Source organism: Callorhinchus milii, unplaced genomic scaffold (assembly GCF_018977255.1).
Source record: "Callorhinchus milii isolate IMCB2004 unplaced genomic scaffold, IMCB_Cmil_1.0 Scaffold4, whole genome shotgun sequence".
Classification (NCBI taxonomy): domain Eukaryota; kingdom Metazoa; phylum Chordata; class Chondrichthyes; order Chimaeriformes; family Callorhinchidae; genus Callorhinchus; species Callorhinchus milii.
The window spans coordinates 17,153,452-17,174,696 of record NW_024704745.1 but is presented as its reverse complement, the minus strand read 5'-3'; the positions used below and the strand labels follow the sequence as shown (position 1 = coordinate 17,174,696).

At 39.3% G+C, this 21,245-nt stretch overlaps 1 protein-coding gene across 1 annotated transcript in view; it reads right to left on the bottom strand.

The window, feature by feature from the left end:
* The window catches only part of mcf2la (mcf.2 cell line derived transforming sequence-like a), an 82,220-nt gene extending 72,411 nt beyond the window's left edge, over window positions 1–9,809 (bottom strand). The window contains exon 1 of the mRNA XM_007891616.2: window positions 9,788–9,809. The gene's annotated coding sequence lies outside the window, so the exon portion shown is untranslated. The remainder of the gene's footprint in view (window positions 1–9,787) is intronic.
* Window positions 9,810–21,245: the final 11,436 nt, after the last annotated feature.

The window sequence follows — 21,245 nt, the reverse complement described above, 5'->3', positions numbered from 1 at the left end:
TAAATTACGGCTCTTGTTGAACGAGACCAACAGCATAAGCATAAAAATACAGAAGATACCTACATTAGTTCCAATCACAATTACTTAATGTGCTGCCCTCTCCTATTCAAAAAAAAGTTGAATCGAAACAAATAGGCCTTGAAAGGGTTTAATACATTAATCAAACAAGACCCTGCACAGTCAATACGGTACAAGTACTTTTCAAATCCTGATGTCAAATGTATACAAAACCGGATGGTGTTGCAAATTAGTTTAACTGAGTTGAGAATACGATATCTGCAAAACAGAACTTGCTGCATTAACAGCAGCTTCTGGTTTGCAAATTAATTTGTAGAATTCACCATGTAAATATGGGGAAAAAAAGTTCAGAAAATAGGAAAACACATTATGATTCATTCTGAAGGTCATCATTTAATATTTTGAGGTTGGAATTTCTTTTTAGAAACATAACGTTGTGTCCAAATCATCACAGTATTCCATTTGCATCCTGATCAATGTTTGACACAAATTCATCACCTCCTCCAGAACTCCACTTCACTCACATCTTTGTATTTCTTCTGCACGTGCCTTTTTGCCTTTGTGTGTTAGCCCAATATGTGAACAGATTTCATTTTCAGCCATTTTGCTCCTTTTCTCAGCCACTGACTTGCAATCTGCCAATAGCATAATTTTCTAACTTTACAGCTTTTGCATCTTTTAAGCAATTGATCCGATACTTAAAAACACCTTTCAATGCCTACATGCCCTTATCCTGCCTTACCTCTGATCTCCTGTGAACCAACTCTTCCACCCATTCTCTCCACCCCATCAACTCTGGCCTGCTCCGTGTTCCCTGCACCATGTGTGGGCAAGCTTTCAGCCACCTTGCCTCTTTTCTCTGGAACTCTCACCCCAATTCCTTTAGTTTTCCCTCCCCATTTGCAAAAACAATATAAAAGCCTACCCCAACCCACCTCATCTCCCTGAGGATTCATCTCCCTCCAACCAATCTACCACCCAATTAGAGTTCGCAATCCATCTCTGAAGTATTTTGAGAAACAAGTGTAAGTTCTTGCAGATTAAAGTACAATGGCTTTGAGAAATCATTCTAACATGAATATGATCAACTACAAAAATAACACTACTTTTCAAAACATTGCTCTGTGCAAGTAATTCATTCAAATCTTTCAATACAGAAATTGAAAAACAAGAAGATTTCAGCTCCTGTAGGTACAAAGTTATGTTATGAATGCAACCAGATCACTGTTCACTCTTTGCTACAACACCCATCCAGGCAATAGTTTAAATACTACACATTAGATGATCTACAGATTAAAAAGATTCTTCTTCAAGGTTTTCACCAAGTCAATTATTTCACTTGCATATGGAACACAGATCCAATACTTTTTACTTTTCAAATTAATGCTATCTCTTATATTTTAATGCATTTAATTGATTAGGAAAAAAACATCTTGTTGTATGTCTGATTGTAAAGGAAAAAGACTTGTCTAAAGATTACTTATTAATTACAGTTATAAATGAATAGTAGCAACTTTCTGAGATGACCATTTTTGACACGATAAGTTACAATCACAAACTATTGTATTTACCCAGCTCTTTGCGTTCATATAAATTAAAAATAAACCCAGCATTTCTTTCCCCAAAATAAGGAAATGGACCCTTTCCAGTTGTCTTCAGAATGAGTTATAATCATTCTTGCAAAGCTGAAATTATTTCCATTCAGTTTTAGGAAGAAAATCATCTGGGCACTGAAGGAAAAAGCTCTTTACAGACTTCCTTCATGGTCTACAGTAATCAATCTAAATTTAAACATAGACCTGATGCTGAGGAACCTAGACAAGAACACAAGTCTGTCACAGGAGTAATCATGCAAGTAAAACACGACCAACGTTTTTCTTGAACACACTTAGAAACATATAGTGCAGTTTCCTTTATAGTTCAAACTAAAAATTTACATGTACCCAAACTTTGACCTCCATCCCATGTAAAGTAGTTCTCTTTTAACTATTTAAATATGATCACTCCCTCAAACCATTACCTTAGCAACCTCAAAACAAAATTCTGCTTTCAGTAGTTGTCCCAGTTGTTTAGCTGCATTGCATTAAAAAATACTTTACGGGGTGAAAAATGCAATGTCACAGAATCAATGTGATCATTGAATCTGTTTACCAAACGTTTACACCGCTTATATTTTTACCTGTCGTTGATAAAGTTGGATCATTTCTATTCCAAGGCATGAAATCAGAGATATAAAACTAAATGACAGAATAGTTTAAAAAGATCTGCAACAGAGTTAATTTTAAAAAATTGCAAAGGAACCAGGTGAAAAAATGCAATCTAACAAACTCAGCAATTTTTGGGGAATAATTGAGAGCTTAATGAAAAAGGATGTCAGCACACCTGAATTCTACAATTCAGCCATTAAAGCATCAGAATCACATTTAACGCCAAGTCACATTTAATGCAAACCAACTAGAGAATTGAGTCATTTCTACTCTGTGCTAAATCTGTATCTTAATCCAAAGCACATCTTCCTATTGGAATTAGGTGAATCATCCAATTATTAATTCATCACTTCATGGCTATTTGTGGGAATTGCATTCATTGCTATGTGAAAATTGGTTGCCACATTTATTTGCAGAACATAGTACTGCACTTTACATTAAATCCTGCAATGTGCTTTGGGGCATCCTCTCTTTGACCGAGCCTTCAGCTCCCCTCTCGACTCTCTTCCCCCTCCTCGCTCCCTCCCTTCCCTCCCCTCACCCTGACCATTTCCCCCCTGCTCGGGTCATGACCCAACTGTGCAGCGCCTTGGGACGTCCTCCTGACGTGAAAGGCGCTTTATAAATGGAATCTTGTTGTTGTTGTTGTTGTTGTTCTCTCACCTGAAACCTTGTTGGTGATTTCCTACAGGTACTAAACAATCAAGTTAATTATAAACCCAAGTTCATGCTTCAGTTAAAAAAAATCCTATGGCGAACCCCTCATTGCTCTCCCAGTTATAATTGTATGATATTCATGGATTTAGTGCTTTTAGTCAAGCGTGCAACATGGTTCAGATATTATGAAACTGTGCAGATCAATCACATCATTACTGAACAAGCCCTCAAAATAGCTGAAATGGAATAAAGCTGTGTGGAATCTGCAATAATAGAATAGATGGAAGTTGAGCTTTTTTTAAAAAAACACTCTTAATCTAACCTGTACACGTAAAATACCTGTGATTTATTTTAAAATTTTGAAACCATACATTCTAACCTCGTAGTGAACTTCCTGAATAGAATCACATCTAATTGCCTCAACCAAAACACTACTATAAGAGTAGCAGAAGGCTTAAGTGCTATGAAGTTCTTTAAATATCACGAGTGGTTCAATGGTGCATTTTGTACGGTGTTCGTTTCGAATTCCCTCTTTCATCCCAACCCCCCCTCCCTCCCCCCCATCACCATCACCCACAGACAAAACAAAAGCTCTCCACTTCTCTAACAAGTTATTGCACAACACATTTGAATACTGTGCTGTCCATACATTTCTAAGCAGTTAGAATGGAAAATGAAATATCGACTACAATCTATTTTAAATTGCTACTAACTGCTGCAAACTCCATCAAATAGTACTTGTAAAACAATGACTTTTTTGTGGCACTTATTCCCTTCATTGTATTGGCCACATTTATCCTCCAACTACCTTTCTCTTCTATCCAATGTCCCTCCAGTATCAGAAGATGGGCAGGCAACCATGTCATTTCAATAACATTTGCCCTCTAATCTTCACTCTTCAAACTGTGGTCATGAAAACTGGAAAAATCAAGATACAGAGCCAAGATACAACAACAACAAAATTACATTTATAGAGCACCTTTCATGTCGGGAGGACATCCCAAAGTGCTGAACAGTCAGGTGTCAGGGCCCGATCATGATGCACCTCAGTCACACGTCATAGAATGGTAGGAATGATATCCAATCAAAAACCCTAATTTATAGAAATGAAACTATGCGACTTCAATAGAGCAATAGGTGACAAGGAAATAAAGAATTGTTCTTGGCATCTTTTCAATTGAAGCCATTGATCAGCAAAGTACATTGCTGTAGGCAGGACCTCCAGGGAAAGGAAGACAATGATCAAATCATCTGGACCTCTTGTTTCAGAACATTTCATTTCCCTCAATAGAACTCAAAGGGCTGATAATGCTGAAGTTAGCAGGAATTACTGTAGCACCTCCTGGTTATCTTTGCCTGCTCTGAAACACAGAAACAGCCCGTTCATGCACAAGTCTGTGTTGGTGTTTTTCTCCACATGAACCTCCAAATCAAAATCATTCTTCTGCTCATTTCCCAGAGACTTTAGTTTCTAAAAGTACTTGTAAAAAGTCTGGGAATTTTAATACCTAGCTTGCCAATCTCAGCTCCCCCATCATAAAATCAAGTTAATTTAAAACTCCACCACCTGTATCCTCTCTCGTATTAAACTCCACACCCCATCACCCCAGTCCTTGCCGGACTCCACTGTCTCCCTATTGCACAATGGATTGATTTCAAGATCCACACTCAGATACAAAACACTTAATTCCCTGGCACCACTCTACCTCCTGACCTGCTTACACCCCACTATTCAATTTGCCCCTTCACTCAGCTGGCACATCCTCATGCCCTCTGCTTCACCATCCCTAGCTGTGCTTTCAGCCACTATGCCCCAAGACTTCAAATCTGCTTCAATCCTTCTATCTTGCTTACTCTAAAAGATCAATCCACTTAGTCCTATCTCCCTGGCTTCTCTCCGTACTTTCTTTTAAAAATCACCTTTTTCAGATATTCATCTTACAGCCTTTTAAAAGCCCATATTTCCACAGTTCAAGGTCAGCATTCTACATCCAACAAACCTTCTGTGTAAACAAATAATCTTTGCATTTGGTATAGAGCTTTCATGTTGGGAGGACATCCCAAAGCACTTCAAAGGATTTACTGTGAAGTGGAGTGACTATTTCTGGGTGAACACAGTGGCCAATTTGCACAAAGCAATGTCCCACAAACAACCTTGAAGTAAATCACTTATCTTAATTGGGGGATTGTTGGTCAGGACACCAGGAGAAACTCCCTTCTCTTTTTGAATAATGCCATGGGATCTTCAACATCCACCTGAACAGGCAGAAGGGACCTTGGTTTAACATCTTATCCAAAAGATGGTACTTCTAACAATATAGCAAACCCCCAGCACTGCACTGGAGTGGCAACTTAGACTTTGTGTTCAAGGCCCGATGTGGGGCTTCAATCCACAGCCACCTCAGAGGAAAGAACACTACCATTGAGTCAGGCTGACACACAATCTCCTGACCTGTCTGTTGGTTCATCATCCCAAAGTCCATGGCTTCCGATAATGAAACAAGCAATGTATTTTGATACGTCTGTGGTGTGTGCCAGTTTCCCATATGAAGTCAAAATATTCCCTCCCTTGGGTAGGATGATCTGAGATAACTGCAAGCGCAAAACCAAATTAACCTAGGCATCGCAGCCAAGTATTATACTTGTTATATTATCACAATACCCATGCTGTTGCCTAACCACCTCTAACTGCAAGACCACACAGCTCTTTTGCATGACATGTTCACCTCCTGTGCAAGGTGAACACTTGAATTTTGTTGAAGCAAAGATTTCAGAAAGCGTTCAATGGGTAAGGAGTCACAACAAATCCTCATTATTCTCATCAGTAGAAAGACTGATGCTTCACAAATCATATATCTGTACAACAGAGAATGCTGTAGCTTTACTGACAGAATGGAGGTAATGCCCATCTCTGGCTTCTGCATTTAATACAGCTCAAATCCATAGAGACCAATGGACTCAAAGATGGCTACTCCGTAACACAATTCACCTTCTACAATATTTCAAATATATCCTCTACTGTAATTGTAAAAGCACAAACACATGAGTCACTAGCAAGATTTAAGTCATATCTCCAGCTTGCTGCTGGGTATGTATTTCAATATTCGTCACCAACTGAGAAGCATGCTCAAACTGCTTTTGATGCAGCAACAACACAGCTTCAGAAAGGCACTCATTACCTGAAAAACTATCCCTGGCATGCAAGGGTCCAAATAATTCAGAGCTGATCTAACTTAATGAATCAAGTCAGTTGAGCCAAGGGGGCATAGGAAATCTGACTTCCCCTTCAGCATACACCACTGCACAATTTTTCCAATTCACAACCTCCTGACTTACAGGTGAGAGTGTTACAAACTGAGGCAGGATTCTGAGATGGCACAAATTCTGGAACTGTAAATCATACGGCAAAACCCATCTGACAGGAAGAGAATGGAGCTCAGGTCAATATCAGGAAAGCACATGTTGAGCTCTAATTGGAATGCTCTAAAGCTCACAATATAACAATAATAATAATCCTTGCATTTGATATAGGTCCTTATCAAGTCTTGGAGATGTCTCAAAGTGCTTCACAGAATATACTGTAAAGTGGATTGACTGTACATTTTGTGGGCAAAACCTTTGACTGCTTATTGCATTTTACCCACAAAATAGAGCTTGAGAGCTTCCCAGGCAAGAACCATCAAGGTTCTGCTGAAGTACCCGCACACTTTAATATTGATTAAGGTCTGGATTGGTGCTGGCAATGGCTGACCAGTAAATTTAATCCTATACCATTTACCCTTCATAAATCAGAAGATAAACTACATTAAAAAAAGGAAACCCACAGCTCTAAAAGGTAACCTGCCATTCGTAGATTAGTAAATATAATCTACCAGCAAGACACAAGTTGTCCTTCATTCTACAAAACTAATGTTATATTCATAATCCATGTCATTATACATGGGTTTTGAAGTACAATTTGCTTATAGTTAAGCATCTCCTATCAAATGGACTGCATGATTTGAGACTAGATAGGAGCATTAAGTGGAATACAAACTCTTTCTGCCTCTGAACAGTTTGAACCAATCAATCACTTGACTTTTCTTCATTTCCCTTAATGTCACTTAGGTATGTAGAAATACACATTAATCAAATAATTTAAGGGCTGCTCCTCCCCATCGAAATATATACATACCATTTTTCTGTACAGAGAGTTTTGCAGTGAATTCCTGCAATTTACACGGCAACATCATAGTCAGATGTGCATTTGAAACGGACGTTAAGTCAGCATGAATCACACTGGAGTTTTGTTCCTGATATGACCTAAAGGAGGTTGTTCAATGAGCTCTATGCATCATACTCAACAGTATGAACACAGTTGACACTGAGCTTGCTTTCTCATGAGCTGGTGTACAGCTCTTTAAAAGCAAATGAGTCTAAAGTATAGTTAGTATACAGTTGAACAATTCTGTTTCTTCATGCAAATGTGCATGTAAATGTGGAACTCATTATTGTTTAGCTGGATGGCAACGAGTTTCTGCAAGTGTCAGATACTTGACTGTCCTAAAATAGCCAAAGTAATAATCCTCAAACATTCACTCAGGATTTATTGTATCCAAGCTTTCAGTTAGGTAAACAACAGTCTCCAGCTATTTTATTTTAAAGTGCTTATGGTCTACACGTTTACACACATGTATCCTACAGCTTGGCTTTAAAGAAAAACACAGCAATTGAACAGAGATAGCATTCTGGAAGAAACCACATATTTTGCACTGTGTATTGATGCAGTGTGGATTATATCTAATAAAGAGTCTCTCAAATGCTTAAAAATAGAATTAGTAGCCATAGATTGGTAGAAAACAATGAAGCTCAGTGACCTAGTAAGAATGTAATAGAATTTAGTTTAATAGAAAAATTGGTCAGAATCAGAATATGCTTTTAGACCAATTACATTAAATCGTTTTCAGGGAATTTTAATATCCACGCATGCAATGAATGGTAGTACAGTGTGAAAACCCAGAGACAAAAAATCAACCGTATCGAACAATTTTCACCACAGAGCAGACAGGCACTTAGCTTCACAGAGTGATGCTGGGAACAGACAGACCTGACAATCGAATGGACACATCATTCCCAAACGACAGTGCTTCAAACACTTGCTGCCAGCGAGTCCGAACAGGTACACAGAAAACTGCTTTTTAAAAAAATCACCTTCACAAAACCATTCATTAGCACGATATGCCAGATTGATGCATGGATGCACTTTCATACATTAGCTGCCAACAGCTCCAGTATGCATACTTGCTCCAATTTCACGTCATACATGTCCAGAATGGACCAGAACCTGGAAAACATTTCCAAACCTTTTCAATGGAATATTTCTCTTAAGGGGGCCCCGAGCTTTCAATTCAGCACAGATGGTAAGAATTGAAACCTTTGTGAACGCATATCAACCCGAAATTCAAAATTTATATTATTCAAAAATTAGTAACTAAATTCATCGCAGGCAGACATTTAGCTTGTCGAGCCTCGTCAGTCAGTTTCCGCAATTTCTCCAAATCACCTGTGTGAATTGCTTTGAGACGTCCTCCCATTGTATAAATGTGAATTGCATTGTATTTTGCCATTTTAGCTTTTATTTTAATTATACTTTTATTCCATTTCTCAGTCTTTTTTTGACTTCAAGTATCTATCAATCTCACTTTGAGACATCTCTGCCTTTTTGACCCATGGTGAAGGCATTCTATTTTCTCGCAATCTATTTTGTAAAATGATCGAGTCCCCACTGAAAAGACTCAAATGGGCTCACAATTCAAAGCTGTATTGCGATTGAGTACCAAAACAGTCAGATTTTAATCTACAAAATAAAAATCTGTGTTTTCTAAGATCTATTTTTCACAGTCAAAGACAGGAGAAAAAAATCATTGCGTGAAGACAACAGATCATGTTGGGTAAATTCGAAACTTCAAGTCTGTACCATTATACGCCCAAGAGAGCGATAGTTACACACAGACCTCATCTCGCTCTGCCAATAGCACTCAACATTCTGTTTGCATATTTGTGGCACATTCATTGCCGTGTGCTAAATTGGCTGCCCCGTTCACCTACAATTACAGTCACTAACTACACTTTACAGCATATCCCGTGAAGTGTTTTAAGACATCCTCCCAACATTAAAGGCGCTAAATAAAATGTAAGGATTAATGAGCATTATTATAAATGTACAATTATTCACAACAAACCAACTATTACCCCAGCATGAATGCTCGACTACATTGCCTAACTAAACCCAGGACCAAAGGAAATTAAGAAAATTACTATGATCCAAGCACTAAGATAACTGGACCAAATAAACAGGATCAGGACAGTTTGGCATTGTTTTACAATTGCACTGAGCTCCTTATTTATCATTCTACTTCACATTCACAAACCCAAGGGTATTACATTCATTGTTCCAAAGCACTTAATGTAAATGAAAATTAAGCAAGTTATTTTTTGTAGAAATTAAATGCAATGCTTTCCATTTAAATAGATTTTTGAATTAGTTCTTTTCAAAAGAAAATACAACATACAGAATTAAGTCAACAATGTTTAACATTGTTCACTCCTAATAAAGATAAATGAACAGCATGGTAGATAACACACAATCAAGCATAGATCAATACATAAAACAACTTTTTCCATAGTAACAGATGGGGTGTATAGTATTAATAGAATTAGGAATTGTATAAATGCTGTATGTCACTCCATTTTATGACTTGAATTTTAAAGCATTAACAAAAGTCATCCTCTAGTCACACAGCAAGTTAAACAGCATTAACTTAGCTATTTTTAAAAAAAACGTGATTCAACTCCTCTGCTACTTAAAACCAGAGTCACTCGATCTCAAACGTAACAAAGAAAGAAGCCTCCATTCCAAAACACACCTGTAAAGCTCTTCAGCTGCAGCCACCCTTCAGTGATGTTTTTACACAACAAAGAAATCAGGTTATGGCTCATCATGGCAAAGAACACATATTCAAAAATTAGTCAAAATGTAAGGTGTCATTGTCCCATCTCAAGCAAGTGTACACACAGAGCAGGACGAGACGAAGGTCCAAACCTCCTCTGAATCCTTCAGCAACACTGGAAAGGATATTCCAAAAATTACATTCAAAACCACTGAACAGCATTCGGGTGGCTTCTGAAAAAACAGGTCTGCTGGGTGTTGAGGAAATTGCAAGCACAAGGATCTGTGTGCATTTTGCTTTCAGTCTCCCTACAGCCAAATCCTAATAATTAAACAATCTGAGTACAGACATTTTTTGAAGATTGCAAGATCAATGCCACAAAGAAAATACTTATTCAAAATGTGTTGGATGTTTAAAACCTCCCTCAGGGACCCACGAGGTTGATTAAATAGAGCCTATCAGGTGATATTGTTCTCTTCCCTCAGGGAATACTGCGAATGTCCTTTCTAATAGTGAATTCAAGAGCCATCTTATCTTTCAACAGTATAAAACCTATCTAGCGGTAACATTTCACAAGGCATAGAATAAGCTTTTGAGATATTATTTCAAATGGGAGGGGGACAGTGTGAACAGTCTTTTTTCGGCTATTATCCTGAGGTCATCTCATGATTCTGAAAAAGGCTTAACCTTTTAGTCTGCTCACCTGCGTGAGGCCTGGCTGATGAACCTTGTCATATGAAACCCCCTAACAATTCATGAATTCATTACTTTTTATCTGTAAAGTGCTTCAAGGCATTACCATACATTAAAGGGCCTATATACAAGCAAGCAAGTTAATAAAACTGCAGGGAAAGAAACTGAAATCGAAGTTGGTTATGTACTACCCTTTTGTGAAACTAACCTCTGAAACCACGTTCTGCTTTTCAATAATTTAACATGGCTAATGAACATTTATTCTTGGATAGAACCTTCAATAACCATGAACAATAAAGTCAGACAAATAGTTTAAGGTCTACACTCATTTCCTTGTGTTCCCAGCACTTAACATTAAAATTTCCATCAAATTTCTTCTCCCAATATGACTGATTATTTTCAAGCAATGTTTCGTCCATATAAACCCAATTAGAAGGGATTCAGTATAGAAGGCAGCTATGATTTGTACTAGCAGATCCTGTGACATATAAAAGCTCAAGCACACAATCTCTCTCTCACTCTCCCACACCCCCCACTCTAGAGCTCCAGGAAAGAGATTCTGACCCAAGAGGGCCCAATGCCGAAGGCAAATGCCTGGATAGGAAGTTGGACAACATGGCAGAGTCCTGTAGCTCAGTGGTTAGAGCACTCACTTTGCAAGCGAGAGACCTGAGTTCAATTCCAGGCAGAGGGCGAAACCTTGGGCAAGTTTCCTTACTCCACACGCCTAATAATAATCCCTCCAAAAAACAAAAAAAATAATAAATTGGTCATTTTCAATCTACGACTACTTGTGGGACACTGCTGTGTGCAATTGGCTGCCGCGTTCGCCCACAAATATACAGTCAATTCACTTTACAGTATACTCTGTGAAGCACTTTGGGATGTCTAGAAGACGTGAAAAGCGCTATATCAAATGCAAGGATTATTATTATTATTATTCCACACGCCTCTGTTTACCTAGCAGTAAGTAGGAACCTGATTGTTAATCGATTAGTAGATCGCTTTTCCGGAGGTAATAATTCTTTCAAAAATTAGAATAATAAATAAGTAAATTGGTCACCCACAAATATAGTCAATTCACTTTACAGTATATTCTGTGAAGCGCTTTGAGACGTCTCGAAGATGTGATAAGGCGCTTTATCAAATGCAAAGTTTTTTTTATTATAGAGTATCGACCTGGGGAGTGGTGCGTGGGTGGGGGGGGTGGGGTTACAGGACACTGACCACAAACCCAGGCGGCTGCACTGTTCTGAGACAATATAGCAATAGGGAGTGTATCTACTGATAATAAATCTATGTTCTTGAACCGTGTGTCACTGTTTGTCTGACTCGATTGTTTACAAAAGAAATTAAACTCTAGAGTTCACCATATTCTTAACTTGGCAGCACTTCCCTACAAGAAGGGCGAGGTGTCAAATAATAGGTTACTAAGTACTGCTTGCATGGATTCGGTGGCCAACATCAGAGAACTTACTTGAAGGGCATGTGGAAATTTTACGTGCTCGAGTTACCCATTGAAATAAACAGCAGGGAGTCATTGCATATTGTAAGATTGAAGAGCAGTGCACCAGAGTGGGGAGAGCATAGGTCTGAGGTCCTAAGCTACAGAGCTACTGTCCTCATCAGTACTACATGGCAAAGTGCTGGTGATTTGACAAGCGTTTGCCTGAGGGAGAGGGAGGAAATAATAGACAGTTTCTCTCTACTAGGTTTCCTTGACTACCTGCTTCTGGTAACCAGCTAAAGAGGAGCTTGATTGTGGCTGAAAACTTCAGTGTCGGTCACAACATCTCAGTATACATGGCAAGAACTAAAATAAATGGAGACATGTTAAAGTATCGCAGCTCTTTTATTATATGGGGAACGGCATTTAATCTGACAACTAAGATATTATAAATCGCTAAGTTCAAACACAAGTTTAGTTTAAACCTCCAATAAACCAAACTCCCAGTTAGTAAATATTGGTTTAGCCTGAATCAGAGCAGGGTGTCTACAACTTCCTGTTACAGTAATGAATCACATTTTAAAAGCATATTCTCTGAGGTTCCTGCAAAAAGACCATTTAAAAGCCTGTTAAATTGGAAAGGTCTAATCGGAAGAATCCTCTAATGCCAACCAACAACTTGTACTATATACTGCCCTTCATGCAGGGTAGCGACTTTGAGCACTGTACAATGGTATTGTTTGCTGCCAAGCCGAGGAGAAAGGGGAGGTGACCATGGACATGGTTGAAGAGTAAAATGATCAGGTGCATTCTGAAGACAGGCAAGGCAGAGGCATTCAAGCAGACAACCTTCAGAGGCAACACTTGAGCAGATCCTAGTAAACATATGCCCAGAACACTGCAGTTCAACATTGCTTTATAATTCAGATGAGATGCCTGTGCAGCAGTCAGAATCCCTCAGAGTTCAAATACCTTGCACCAAAAAGGACAGCCGGTTAACTGGGTGCCATAAGGCATCAAATCAGCACTGCACAGGAAAAACACAACCAGCTGACTACACTGAGCCACCTAGTCTACATAAGATGCTGATAAACAAGTATTGTTGTCACTGATCACAGCCTTCAACTGTACAAAGCAACATGTCTTCCTCTTGTTTAACGATTTATGCAGGTCAATAATCAAAAGAGTAAACATTGTTTTTCTGGTGCTATAGTCTTTCTGACACTAACACTCTGGGTCTCTACCCCTCGTGAAATCTAACATTCTTACGTAGAATTCAGAGGCTTCTACAAAATCTGTAAGTTATACAGTTCTTAGGCCACTGGTTTAGTGCTTACAGCTGCTAAATACTGCAATATGTACAAGTCAGAGATATTTAAATCTATATCGTCCAACAGCAATTCTGCCATCACTTCCAAACACAAGCACAGTTGGTGCAATTGTCAAATACCAGGTCTCCCGCTGTGGCAGACATACAACTTAAGTCAGATTACCGCACAGACATCTATCCATCTCAATTGACAGACATATAACACCATATAGCACGCTGAACAGACATCTCAAATTCATGTATACAAGATGCGTTTCAACCAATGCATGCTGTAACGTTTCATTTGAAAACCTGGATAAAGCATTTTAAGTAGTGCCTTAAGATTTTCAAAACTTGTTAACTTGACAAAATGTTAAACAATGGCACTACAAATAGCTTTCTGAAAAGAGTGGCTTTATATTAAAATATCTCATTTGGTGTCTCATTCAGGGTCTCATTCACTATAGTGCATTCATGAAGGAGAACTGGAACAGCTTTCATGCTCCCCATGGATTAATAGGCTCCTGACATGTCCACGACTCTTCGTCAGAACTCCAGAACTTCAGTTCTGATGAAAGGTCATGGACCCAAAACGTTGACTCGCTTTCCTTTCGCCTGACCTGTTGAGTGTTCCCAGTGACTTCTGTTTCTGTTTCTGTTTCAGATTTCAGTATTTTGTGTTTTGTCCTGACATATCCTTCCTGGTCTTATGTGAAAAATGGCAACTTATCTGATATACTGGAAAGCTGTCAGCTCCTGTGGGTTGGTGGGGAGAGAAATAATGTTGAATACTGAATTTCTAGGCCCTCAAAATGCAACTTTGTCGTTCAAAAATCTGACTGCAAAAGTGCTAAAAGCTACAATTTTCAATTAGTTCATTCAAGCTAACTTGACAAAGATCCGTTAGGATGACAAAGAGGTTTTGGCCCACCTGATCTCATCCTTTCTAAATAACCATCTTGTTGTCCCCCCATCACAGCATCAAACTGTTTTTTTTTAAAAAGTCCAGCATCCTGGTAATGTTCCAATCATTAATTACACTCTAAGTAAATAAAGTTTATCCCAATGTTGCAGCTAACAATCCCACAAATAAAAAATTGTTCACTCACTCCCTAACTGTTTGTGGGACATTACGATCTGCAAATTGGCTGCACCAATTTTATTTGGGGGATTGTTTTACTTTAAACTTAAAGACTGATTGTAAACCAGCTCTTGCAAACTAAAACTGGACCACATTGTTAAAACAAAATTGACATTCCACCTTGTCTTCATCTGTGAGCTTATTTTAATTTAAAATCGAATAGAAGTGTGGAAAATTCTAAAATTCAATCTTAATTTCAATGGCGATTTCATTTCAAGAACTGTAGAAAACCATCTTGGAAGTTAGGACTGAATTTAAGAATATTCCATTATTCTGTGCTATCTTAAAATTTAAGTTAAAATGGTCTTAAAGGCTAAGAGGAATTGAACTCTGGGTCAACAGTTCCTCACTACACAATTCGGGATGTTGGGACAGCAAGTGCAGTATGGTTTTGAAATACTGCAACAGCTAATCACTCTGCCTTTCAGCAGCTCAGTTTACACAAGAACAAATCTGCAAATTGCGCACCAAAAGCTTCCTCTATTTGTGACTTAAGCACTCAAAAAACTTTCCAAAGGAAACACATTTGCAGAACTGAACAATGCATCATTTCATGATATTAGAAGCATATGTAAGAAAAAGAAAGTAGTACTGAAGGGAGACTTCAATTAACCCAACATAACTAAAAACATCTGTGGAAAAGTCTTTGAGCTCATCATTGTATTGCATAACTGCTTCCCAATTTAGAAAACCCACAAGGGACGAATCTCTCCTCAACTCAGTCCCAGTCAGTAACGCAGATGCCATTCAGAGTAGAAATAGTTGATCCACTATTGATAGTTGATTGTAACCATAGCTTAACATTCAATTTGACTTGGGAAACATAAGCAGGCACCAAACTTAGATACCAACTTCAAAGGTACAACGGCTGAGTTCAATTAGAAACTGGGAGGCACTACTCAAGGCAGAATCTGTAGTTTTAGCAGAAATATTCCAGTGTACACTCTGGGGTTCCCAAGCCTTGGCTCTTGCCAACCTGAAACTTATAATCTCTACAATTAAGTGAATGGGGTGTGTCTACAGGAAGAGTGGCACACACTCCAAATCCAGGAAAAATTCCATAAGTAGGTGGCATACAAATGTGGAACTCAGTGGTTTGGATGGTGACCGATGTCCACATTTGTCAGACACCCACCTGCTCAGGAAACAAAAGACACCCAATGTACCAGTGCATCTAAAAATACCAAAAGTAGAGGATGCCCTGCCATACTGGTAAAGGCTCATTCAAACCACTATAATATAGGTTTTCCAAAGGTTAAGATTGCACATCACACAAGCTATAAAACTCCAAAGTATGTAAAACTCAAGTGGGCAGTTGAACTGGTCTGGGCTTCAGTAAACAAGAGTTAACCACGTTACAGATTCAAGAAATTTAGAAAAGGACCAAAGGATTACTTTGTGCCAAAACAATGGCTTGGCACAGCTTCCAAAAGAGGTCAGCTAACACTGGGTTTCTCGTACTAAGAAACCAGAGTCCCCAATCCTGGATTCTTGCCACTGTCAAGCGCTCCAGGATGCTACCCAGCATGAATGGTGCTATGTAAACTATATAACCTCCATAGGCTGAAGATCACCTAGATCTCTGCAGCCCATGTCCTCTCCAGCACCAGGCTCCACGACCCATCCTCGCCCGACTCCACTGGCTTCCCATCACACAAAGGATACAGTTCAAGATCTTGGTCCTCAACTTCAAAGCCCACCATGGGCCTGCTCCCCCCTACCTCTGTGACCTTCTAACCCCCTAACAACCTGCCTGGTCCCTCTGTTCAATGGGCTTCACGTCTTCGCTTTGCCCGCCCCACCATTGGCAGGCAGGCTTTCTGCTACTCTGCCCCCACCTTCTGGAACTCCATCCCGCAGTCCCTCCGTCTCACCCCCTCCCTTGTCTCCTTTCAAGACCTGTTTCAAGATCCTCCTTTTTGACCGTGCCTTCGGTCACCCTGCTTCCCCGCCTGGCCTCGGCCCATCCGATCCCAACCCCCGAAACACTGATTGTCCAGCGCCTTGGGATATCCTCCCGACATGAAAGGTGCTATACAAATGTAATTTTATAGTTGTTGTTGTTACAGTAAACCAACCTCAAATTTGAGACTGAATTCAACAATTGGCCAAATACTGTTACATTAATAGAGTATATCTTGATCCAGTAGAATTTCTACTCAATCTCTCACTTCTAGTGACTTCTCTTAATGTTCATCTACACCTAGTATAAAGTGTTCATGAACATAATAGGGTGAACACTGTAGCTCGTTGACAATTACAAATGATCACCTTCCAGGCTTCAAGTTACCATTGGAACTGACAGCTATATTTAACAGCTGTTTTGGAACATACCGGTTTAACTCGGATTTTTTGTCTGAGACAAGATTACATTCTGTGAACCAGAACTCAAAATACCACACTTCCTGGCTGGCAACTACAGTGGTAGTTTGGGGGCATTTACAGGCCTACAGATTGTCCTAAAGTGGGAGCAGGAGCAGAAGGGGGCGGGAGTGTGGGGGTAGAGGGAGGGGGGGGGGTGAAGGGGGAAGAGAGAGTGCGGCCATAGACAGGTCAATAATTCACCTACAAAATACAGTCACTACACTTTACAGTGTATCCTATGAAGCGCTTTGAGACATCCTCCCGACAGGAAAACCACTCTATCAAATGTAAAGGTCTTTCAATAAATTAAAATCAATTCATACAACCACAAATTGCCAATGATTAAATCACCACATCACACCTCACAATTTCACTGAAAAATTGGGTACGCAGTATTCCAGAGAACTGGAGATGAAAGGCCAACCAGACTGACTCAGTGGGAAATTCTTGGGATCCTTGGGTCAAAGATTCTTCCCACTCAGCTCTCGTTAACCCTGCAAGGCAAAACTCTTAGGTAGGATGGTCCGAGCATTTCAAGCAACGGGAAGCTTGCCAGACTGTGCTTTCAATGGCAAGTTATGTAGTTTTAGCTGGTTAAACTCCAGTAGCACCCCCAATGCACGCTGGGGTCCTCAAATTTTGATTGTTACCAACCTGTGACTTATACACAGTGTTAGTTAAGCAGGGGAGAGAGAGTGCACTTTCCAGTCCAAACATGTGAATTTCCATGCCTATATGGAACTCAAGCTGATATGGATACTCTTAAACATGGCGATTGGTTTCTGCATGTGTCAGGTACCCAGCTGACCAAAAACACAATGAAGGAACCTAATTGAGTAAGTAAGGAAGTTGCAAACGTTTGAAAACAACATTAAGTTATGCACAATGTTCAACAGCCTGAAAATCTAACCAATAATCCATTACTTAAGTTCAACAATCGTTAAGGATAACCATGTAATAAGCAGCGCAAAATAAACAGTTTAGAAAGCAATCTACATACGGTGTTGAATGAACTTCAACTCCTTGCAGGCCTGCAAAAAGCAGTAGTAACTCTCCATTTCAGTCACTGAGATTTTAACGTGCATTATTTCTGTGCTCCGTTTCCAGTCTTGATAATGACATCAGCTTGTGCAAACACTGAGTGAGCACTGATGAAAATAGCCACGTTCCTTTTCAACAGTTCAAATTTTCAAAGATAGCACTCCAATCTTAAGTCGCTGCTGTTTCCACGCTAGATGAACTCTGTACACACACACACACTGCAGGTTTTAGCCATTGCCACTTCAGGTTGTAATGTTAGATATCTATGTAGATCATCTGTCCTCTTGAGCCAGTCCCCATAAACTGAGCAAACAGATCTACGAAAAAATTAAATATTTACTAATAGTCATATGACAGCTGCTTCTTATTGCAATGTTAACTTCAATAAGGAAGCCATGTATCTGCTTCTTTTAAAAAAAACACATTTCAGCTTTATGTTACCCTGATATTTATACGCATTACTCCCCTGCATGGTTGGGAGCAGATTTGATAGCACTTTGTCCAGTTCTGCAGCAAAAATATTCCCTTTTATATCCCATGTAAGGTAAAACAATTTGTATAGGTCACATTTCTCCTGCCCCCTCCCCCATTATAAATAATCAGCTTTTCAGATCTAACCGGGTTTGATAAACACAGTGGACCCAGCTGACCCACAACCTTATCCAGCTCTAAGTCATGACAATATAAAGAATTTACCTAAACGGTAAAATCAAAAGCAATAAAAAAAGCCTTGCAAAGTGTAAGTCATCTATTGAATCTTTTTTGTCCTCGGTCCTTAAAAACGTGGATGTTTTTCCTTTATTCGTATTTGAAGATTGGCAAAATCTCTAAGCGACGAAGCAGTTCAGTTTTCCTTCAACTCACCAACTAGCCAAAGGAATTGACGCATTCAGGAAGTAAAACATAACAGAAACCAATCCATATGGGTAACCAAGCTTATAGATTCTGCTAGTGTCCCATCATCCACATCATCAGATCAGAAAGTTATGATTCGACTGTTTAGAAAAAAGCATTCAAGAGTCACTTTGCTCTGACCTGAGCAAATATGCTTCATTGCAGGGGGTCAAGGATAGAATCCTATGGGATGTCCACACAATTACATAATGAGGGAAATGAGTCTGGATTGTTTACAGAAAAACATTCCAAGGCTGATATTGGACACAGATAGGGTAGAGTTGAAACTAATTCAAATTATATTATCTGTAAACATCAGCTCACCAGCCCATCTTCTTTCTTTGTTTCTCTTCTGGTGAGTCTTTGGCAGCGAGCTGAGTACCGTAGCAGACGCACTGTTAAGGAGTTGGCTGACTCTAGTGAAGATCTTGTAATGAGCTTCTTGTCCTTCTTTCAAGAGTTCTTGCATAGACATGGGTGCAATGATTGAAGCACATAAGACTCCGCACCAAAAATGATATTTAAAATAAAGGTACGGTATTCAACTAACCTGCAGTCAATGAGACAGGCCTAAAATAATCTCAACATAGGACAGCTTTCAAGGACAACTGAAGGCAAGAAAATACAATAATCCAGGACAGCCAGTAGGTTTAATTTAAATCTCCTTCTGCTAGCTAATTACATTCTTCAGCCAGGATAAGCCTAGCAGAGGAAAAGAGATTTATGCTGTAATGCATCCAGAATTCCTCCTCCTCCCTCCTCTCTGCCCTGTCTCAGATGCAGAACTTTAGTAAAGCACAACATCCACTTTAGAGTGACAGTGTTAAAAGTCTGAAGAGTTAATAGTACAATGCAGCAGAGCTCACCGAATCACTAAGTGCTCAGTCCTTTTTTCCGAAGATCAATTCATGTTATTTCATTTATCAGGAGAGATGCAATGTGTTCAGATTCTATGCCAACATCTCAACTGCACAGATCCTGAGGCAAGTCAAAAATAATCCAGTTCCAATACAATTATAATCCATACAGATTTAAAAATCAAAACGGCAACTTTAGATGTATGAATAAGCAATAAGCAGATCACCCATTTCACTAAGAGAAACCTATTGAACCAGTCGTGCTGTAGGGTGGTTGTCATGCTTACCAGACACCTGCATCATTAAACGGTTTACACAGTCGATTAGGTATTTACACCTACCGTGATTCATTGTTACTGCATCCAAGTTTGCGCCGTACAAGAATGGTGCATCTCTGGAGAATGCCAGGGATTCCACTTAATGAACTGCGCAAATCAGCACTAAAAGGCTCTCCAATACTGTACACTGCTGACTCTCGGAGATCCACTTCCTATAAAGACAGTCCCCAAGTACAGCATTATGCTGAAGCCAGCAAATCAGGAGAGCAGATCGAATGTCAAATCAGTGCATTAACACTGAATGGAGTGCAGCAGCTGTGAGGCATTTAAATTCATCTCCCTCTTTCACACTGCAACCGCTGCCACTCTCAACTCACACCTTGAAGGTTCCCAATCCAAGGCACAACACTGCAAGCTAACTTCAAATACTGTACATGAAAACATCTGCTTATTAAAATAAACGTCGGCAACAGGAGCACACAGGGTTGGGTTCGGGAAATTCTGTCCTAGCTTTCTTCAAATTCATCGAAAACTGTAGCTTTAAGATTACTGGTTAGTTTAAGGCGTAGAAGTAGTTTAATAATGTGCTGCTTTGAAACTGTACATTTCCAGTTATACGTATTTAACTATATCCTCTTTGAAGAGAAATCTGCAGAAATCACATTACCAAAGGGTTCAGACGACTAATTACTCAAATCTCTTGCGACGCCAGCCACGAAAGGAAGTGTATTGCAGTGTAATGGTGCAGGCAAGGTTCAACAGAGCAGATGCAGAGATCCCAGAGGATTTTCCAAGGACACTTGCTGTTCCAAGCTTTGCACCGACGCTGAACATACGAAAGACATTCAGAATCACTCACAAAAAAACGCTACAGACTGAAGTCAAAAGATGAATCCCTTGTAAACTTAACAAGGGAGAGTGAGATGTTCAATATCCGACTGACATATGCGAAAATGGCTCATTAAAAAGATATGCTAGACCAAATGAACCCAGCAATTTTGTATCATGTAAACAAATTCAGCCTTGCTACATAGAAAAAACAAAAATGATCTCAATTGCATAACATTTCATTCAAGCACTTTGACACTATGCATTTTAAATACTGCAAAACACAAAAACATGTTACAAATCTTAGATATTAGTCTTACCCTAAAAAAGTCCATGCACTGTATGTTGCTACAACACCACAGTGACTATAGCTGTGGTTATGTATAATCTTCACTTGAGCTTCTCTATTAAAGGGAAGCTCAACTTTCAGGAAAATTACAGGCAAGTTATGAAGCGTTCTTTAGACTTCAGTACAGCTGCTGGCACCAGAAAAATCAAATGCACAACACTTAGCATTTTATGCTGCAGTTACAGAATTACACTGTTAACACTGCACTGCTCTCTAGTTAGAGAAAGCAAAGC